The following is a 7,984-nucleotide window of genomic DNA, read 5'->3' on the forward strand; positions in this document are numbered from 1 at the left end:
TTACTTCATATGTTGAGCCATTCACTATGCCTACCCTGTGCTGTCTTTTAAAATTAGAGATACTATTCCTCCCTTTATATTCTGTCCGTTCTTTCAAATCACAGGTGCTCTGGAATATTTAATTTCTGACCTTGGTCACAAAAGAGCTAAGTCTCTGTACTAGCTATCAGATCAAAGAGATAGTTGAACCATTAATTCATTTACTTTGCTGCAAATCATTCAGACAATCAGATAAAACACTCCAATTTTACTTAACAATCTCTCCATGACCTTATCTTTTTCACTTATGCAGTTATTATTAAACATGTTGCCCTTTCTCAAAATACTCTGCTTAATATTAATCACAGAGCTAGATCGTTCTCAGGCCTTGTCTTTATTCTGCATTTATCAAGTCCCATCACTTAACCTCCCCACTACTATACCAACAGCTCCAGCTAATCTACTTACCAGTACTGGGTATTTCTTGAATGAGGCACCCACACCGTTACATTGTGTTACATCATAAAACTTAGGTGCAGAATTCCGCCATTTAGACCAAAAGGTCTGCTCCACCCTTGATCATGTCTGATTTATAATCCCTCTCAAACCCATTCTCTTGCCTTCTCCCTACGACTTTTTACAAATCATGAACCTATCAACCTCCACTGGCCCCTGTGGAACACCACGTCACCAGCAGTCAACCAGAAAAGGCACATTTATTGCCACTCTTTTTGCCTTCTTCCAGTCAGCCAGTTTTCTGTCCACTCTATTCTCCATAGTCCCATCGACCCACACCTGGAACAGAGCCCTCCATGCCCTTCCCATCAATATAATAAACCAAACTTCTCACAATTCTGAAATCGAACCCGCGTCCACCACTTGCACTGGTTCCACATTCACACACCCTCTGAGTGTAGAAGTTCCCCCTCATCTTCCCCGTCAACATTTCACCCTTAACCCATGACTTCTAGTTATAGTCTCACCCAACCTCAGTACAAAAAACCTGCTTGCCTTTACTCTATCCATACCCCTCAGTTTTCTATACCTCCATAAAATCTCTCTTAGAAAGAGAAATCTCACTTAGAGAGGATGGCCTTGGTTTATTGCCAGGAAGACCCAGGATGGCGCTGTCACCACCAGATCATGTCAGTGAGAGATGCCATGAAATTAGCCTCCTTACAGCTCACTGTCACCAACAAACTTGTCTTTACATCTAGGTTCTGAATAGAACTGGTGAAATTGAGGTCCAGGACTTGTTCCTTTGCCACCTTACTATAAGAGCTTGATAACATCCTACTTCTTTTAACATTCTCTGTCCTTCAACCAGCCTCTGTACATTAATAAGCGTACTTTGTTAATAAATGGAGGATGAGAGGTGACCTGATAGAGGTGTATAAGATGATGAGAGGCATTGATCGTGTGGATAGTCAGAGGCTTTTCCCCAGGCCTGAAATGGTTGTCACAAGAGAACACGGGTTTAAGGTGCTGGGCAGTAGGTAGAGAGGAGATGTCAGGGATATGTTTTTTACTCAGAGAGTGGTGAGTGCGTGGAATGGGCTGCCAGCAACGGTGGTGGAGGCGGATACAATAGGGTCTTTTAAGAGACTTTTGGATAGGTACATGGAGCTTAGAAAGATAGAGGGCTATGGGTAAGCCTAGTAATTTCTAAGGTAGGGACATGTTTGGCACAATTTTGTGGGCCGAAGGGCTTGTATTGTGCTGTAGGTTTTCTATGTTTCTAAATTACTTTGAATCTTGAATTATTATCTCACCCACCACCACACCCTGAGTATTTAGTGCATGTAAAAATATTTCTGTAGTAACTTCTTAAAAGTCCATTCTTAAAAATAGGAAATGTTACACGCACTGGTTACCCTTTATTGACACCATTACATCCTCAACAAATTCTTGTGTGTTCTTCTGTGCTGAATCTGGCTTAGCGATGAGTTCCTTGGAGCCCAGTTGCTATGTTTCTCAATGTGTCATCTAACATTTTGCTGAACAGTCTAACCAGAATGAGATTTAATTTCACTGGCATATGTCATGAAATTTGTTGTTTTGCAGCAGCAGTACATTGCAATACATAATGATAAAAATATATATTACAATAATATATATATATATATATATATATATATATATATATTTGTAAAAAACAGAGAAATGAATAGTGAAAAAAAGAGAGGGAAAATAGTGATGTAGTGTTCAGGGAATCATTGTCCATTCAGAAATCTAATGGCAGAGGGGAAGAAGCTGTTCCTGAACTGTTGAGTGTGTGTCTTCAGGCTCCCGTACCTCCTTGATGGTAGCAATGAAAAAAGGGTATGTCCTGGGAGATGAGTGTCCTTATAGTAGATGTCGCCTTTTAGAGACTTCGCTTTTTGAAGGTGTCCTTGATGCTTTGGAGGCTGGTGCTCCTGATGGAGCTGGCTGAATTTACAGCCTTCTGCAGCTTTTTCCAGTCCTGTGCATTGGCCTCACCATACCAGATGGTGATGCAACCTGTTAAAATGTTCTCCACAGTACATCTGTAGAAATTTGTAAGTGTCTTTTGGTGACATACCAAATGAAAAATAGGCATTGTCATGCTTTCTTTGCAATTGCATCAATATGTTGGGGCCAGGTTCGATCTTCAGAGATGTTGACACCCAGGAACTTGAAACTGTTCACCTTTTCCACTGCTGATCCCTCAATGAGGACTGGTGTATATTCCTTCAACTTCCCTTTCCTGAAGTCCACAATCAATTCTCTGGTTTTGCTGAAGTTGAACGCAAGGCTGTTGATATGACACCACTCAGCCAGCTAATCTATCTCACTTCTGTACACTTCCTCATTACCATCTGAAATGCTACCAACCATTATTGTGTCATCAGCAAATTTATAGATAGCATTTAAGCTGTGCTTAGCCATACCGCTGCGGGTGTAGAGAGAGTAGAACATTGGGATAAGCACACATCCTTGAGCTGCGCCAGTGTAGCTTGTCAGAGAGAAGGAGACGTTAGCTATGATCCACACAGACTGTGGTCGGACAGATGAAAAATGATGCTGGAGAGGTGGTAATGGGGGACAAGAAAATGACAGATGAGCCAAATAAGTATTTTACATCAGTCTTCACTGTGGAAGACGCTAGCAGTATGCTGGAAGTCCAGAGTGTCATGGGGGAAGATGTGAGTGTCCTTGCTATTACTAGGGAGAAGGAGCTTGGGTAACTGATAGATCTGAAGGTAGATAAGTCACTGGACCAGATAGACTACACCCCGGGGTTCTGAAAAAGGTAGCTGAAGAGATTGTGGAGGCATTAGCAATGATCTTTCAAAAATCACTATACTCTGGAATGGTTGCAGAGGACTAGAAAAGTGCAGATATCACTCTGCTCTTCAAGGAAGGAAGGCAGAAGAAGGGATATTATAGGCCAGTTAGCCTGACCTCAGAGGTTGGGAAGATGTTGGAGTTAAGTGTTAAGAATGTGGATTTGGGTTACTTGAAGGCACATGATAAAATAGGCCAAAGTCAGCATGGTTTCCTTAAGGGAAAATCTTGCCTGACAAATCTGTTAGAATCATTTGAGGAAATAACAAGCAGAATAGACAAAGGAAAATTGATGGATGTCGTGTACTTAGATTTTCAGAAGGCCTTTGGCAAGATGCAGCACATGAGGTTACTTATCAAGATAAGAGCCATGGTATTACAGGAAAGATACTAGCATGGATGGAGAATTGGATGAGTGGCAGGAGGCAAAGAGTGGGGATAAAGGGAACCTTTTATGATTGGATGCTGTTGACTATGGTGTTGGAACCCCACTTTGTTTTATGTTATATGTCAATGATTTGGATGATGGAATTGGTGGCTTTGTGGCCAAGTTTGTGGATGATACAAAGATAGGTGAGTAGAGTTGAGGAAGCAGGAAGACTACAGAAGGACTTGGGCAGATTAGGAGAATGGGCAAATTAGTGGCAAATGAAATAGTGTCAGGAAGTTATGGTCATGCACTTTGGTAGAAATGTTCTAAATGGGGAGAAATTTCAAAAATATGAGGTGCAAAGGGATTTGGGAATCCTCGAGCAGGATTTCCTAAAAGTTAATTTGCAAGTTAGATTGAGTGGTGAGGAAGGTAAATGCAATGTTAGTATTCATTTCAAGAGGATTAGAATATAAAAGCAAGGATGTAATGCTGAGGCTTAATAAGGCACTGGTGAGGCCTCACTTGGAGTATTGTGAGCAGTTTTGGGCCCCTTATACAAGGGGGGTGCTGACATTCGAGAGGGTTCAGGGGAGATTCAAAGAATGAAAGGCTATTCATATAGGAAGTGACTGATGGCTATAGGCCTTTACTCACTGGAATTTAGAAGAACGAAGGGGGACTTTATCTAGGCTTTCAAAATTTGATAGGCTTCAATGGAGTGGATGCGGAGAGGATGTTTCCTATGGAGGTCTAGGTCCAGAGGACAATGTTCAAGATTCAAAGTAAACTTGTTACCAAAGTACATATATATCACTATATAGAACCTTGAGATTTATTTTCTTGCAAGCACACTTAATAAAATTCTAACCATAACAGAATCAATGAAAGACAACACCAACATGGGCATTCAACCAGTGTGAAAAAGACAAACTACGCAAATTCAAAAAGAAAAAAATAAGCAATAAATATCAAGAATGCAATGAAGAGTCATTGAAAGTGAATCCATCAGGTGTGGAAACCTATCGGTGATGGAATGAGTTGAGTGAAGTAATCCCTTTACGTTCAAGAGCTTGATGGCTGAGCAGTAATAACTATTCCTGAACTTGGTGCACAGTCCCAAGGCTACTTAACCTTCTTCCTAATGGCAGCAGTGAGCAGACAGCCTGCCCTGTGTGGTGGGGGGAGGGGGGCAGTCACTGATATGGTTGCTACTTCCCTGTAACAGCATTTTGTGTAGATGCACTCAGTGGCAGGTAGGGATTTACCTGTGATGGACTGGGCTATATCCACGACTTTTTGTAGGATTTTCTGTTCAAGGACATTGGTGCTTCCAACCCAGGCTGTGATGCAGCCAGTCAATATATCCTCCCCTGCACATCTATAGAAATTTGTCAAGGTTTTAGATGTCATGCCAAATCTTCGCAAACTCCTAAGTAGAGGTGCTGCTGTGCTTTCATCATAATTGCACTTACAGATCCTCCAAGATCATAATACCCAGGAATTTAAAGTTACTGACCCTCTCCACTTCTGATCCTCCGCTGAGGAGTGGCCTATGGACCTCCGGGTTCCTTCTCCTGAAGTCAATAATCAGCTCCTTGGTCTTGCTGACGTTGAGCAAGAGACTGTTGTTATGGCACCACCTAATCAGATTTTCAATCTCCCTTCTGTATCACCACCTTTGATTCAGCCTACAACTGCTGAGTGCAGAGCGGGAGATACTGAAGTGGTTCGATAGTTCATAGACTTTAATGCAAACAGAGAAGGAAAAGAAAACAATAAACGTTAGGCCAAACAGGGCCGTTAACTCAAACCTCAAATGGAAAATGAAGCCTACACTGTGGCTGAAAGGAATAACTAAATACAAAACAAATACTGCTAGTTTTCACAGTTGGTTGACTCGACATTCCAATTTCTCAGGTAAGGCAGCCACAGGCAGTGAAACGCTGCTACGCTTTGCTCAAGTCTCAACAAGCACTAAAATGAAAAGAATGGAGTTTAGTACCATCACAATGAAACGTGCATATTCACGAGCATAATTGTAACACTGCATCAGCTGTTCAGCAGCAGGAGCTCCTACGTCAATTTCCAGACCAGGGAAGAGCGGGGGCTGGAATCCCTTCTAGCATTCAAAGGGAAACATACCCATGGAGGACGACTGGAGGTTATTGTGGGCAATCTCTGCCCAAACCAGTTGGGAGCTCCAGGACGTGGGGTTGGAAGAGGCAAGACAGCGCAGGGTTGTCTCCAACTCCTGGTTCACTCTCTCAGTCTGGCCATTAGATTTTGGATGGAACCCAGATGAGAGGCTGGCCTTGGCTCCTACAAGAGAGCAGAAAGCCTTCCAAAAGCGGGAAGTGAACTGTGGTCCACGATCAGACACTCTGTCTTGAGGAAAGCCAGGGAGCCTGAACACATGTTGAACCATCGGTGTGGCAGACTCACGAGCCGATGGGAGCTTGGGGAGGGCAATGAAGTGGGCAGCCTTGGAAAATCGATCCACAACGACCAAAATAGTGGTGTTTCCACTGGGCGGGGGCAGCTCTGTAATGAAATGCACTGAGATGGGACCAGGAGCAGTGGGGCACAGGCAGTGGACATGACAGACCTGTAGGATGACAGCGTGATGTCTTGTTCTGAGTGCAAGTGGGACAGGCAGGCACAAAGTCGTGAACATCCAGGGACATAGGTGGCCACCAAACTTGTATCTTTATAAACTCCTGGGTCCGTTGAATTCCTGTAGGTCCAGCCAGGCCCCATTCCAACACTTCGGAACAAAGTGACAAAGGGACAAACAGTCAGTTGGGAGGAACCCCATCTGGGCCTGGATCTGATTGCTGGGCGGCCCTCACCTCTGGCTCTATTCCCCAGATCACCGGAGCAGCGATACACGAGAGAGGAAGAATGGGCTCTGGATCGGCACTGTCCTCAGATCCATCGAACTGTCGGGAGAGAGCGTCCGCCTTTGTATTCTTGCTGTCGGGATGATAGGTGAGTGAAGTTGAACCGTGTGAAGAAGAGAGCCCACCGGGCTTGACGAGAGTTGAATCTCTTTGCATCCTGAATTTAGGAGAGGTTCTTGTGATCTGTCCAGACTAAGAATGGATGTTCTGCCCCCTCCAGCCAGTGTCACCATTCCTCCAGGGCCTCCTTGACAGCCAGAAGTTCCCAGTTCCCAACATCATAATTCCTCTCGGCCGGAGTCAAGTGACGGGAAAGAAAGGCACAGGGTGCAACTGGCTACCCGCAGACGAGCGCTGAGAGAGGACAGCTCCAATGCCTACATCGGATACATCCACCTCGACAATGAATGGCTGAGATGGGTCTGAGTGTTGCAGCAGTGGGGCAGTGGTGAAGCGTTGCTTTAATTTCAAAAATACTTGGTTGGCACCGTCTGTCCAATGGAATCCTGCCAAAGTTTTCTTGGTGAGTGCATTTATAGGAGCCGTGACAGAGCCGAAATTCCGGATGAAGCAGCAATAAAAGTTCGCAAACCCCATGAAGTGCCGTACCTGTTTGACTGTAGACATTTGGGCCACTCTGCAACTGCCTGAACTTTACTAGGATCCATTTGAACACTGGATGGGCTAAGTATATAGCCCAAAAACGACACCTGGTCTTTATGGAATTCACATTTTTCGGGCTTGGCGTACAGGTTATTTTCAAGAAGGTGTCTGTGGACTCTTCGGACATGCTGGACGTGTTTCTGATGAGAGCGGGAATAGATAAGGATGTCATCTAAATACACAAACTGGTTCAACATGTCCCTAAGCACTTTGTTAACCAAGGCCTGGAATACAAGTCCAAAAGGCATCTCCAGGTACTCAGTAGCCATTAGAGGCGTTGAAAGCTGTTTTCCACTCATCCCCTTCTTATGCGAATCAGATTGTAAGCATTGTGCAGATCAATACTGGAAAACGTAGTTGCTCCCTGGAGATGTTCAAACGCAGACGCCAGCAATGGAAGAGGGTAGTGGTTCTTCACAGTGATGTTGTTCAGGGGCAGATAATCGATGCAGGGACGGAGCTTGCCATCCTTCTTGCTCACAAAAAAAGCCTGCTCCTGCCGGCGAGGTTGACGGACAGATAAATCCCATGGCCAATGCTTCCTTGACGTATTTCTCCATGGCCACCATTTCAGGACGAGAGAGGGAAAAGAGCTGGCCCTGGGAAGACTATTGCCAAGTAGGAGGTCCATGACACAGTCGTATGGCAGGTATGGGGGCAGGGTGGTGGCCTTCCTCAAGGAGATCCGCATATTCAGCTGGAATCTCAGACAGATCCACATCCTTAGCTGACACAGTAGAGGATTCATGGAACAGAGCTT

This window comes from Mobula birostris, chromosome 16 (genome assembly GCF_030028105.1).
Source record: "Mobula birostris isolate sMobBir1 chromosome 16, sMobBir1.hap1, whole genome shotgun sequence".
Classification (NCBI taxonomy): Eukaryota; Metazoa; Chordata; class Chondrichthyes; order Myliobatiformes; family Myliobatidae; genus Mobula; species Mobula birostris.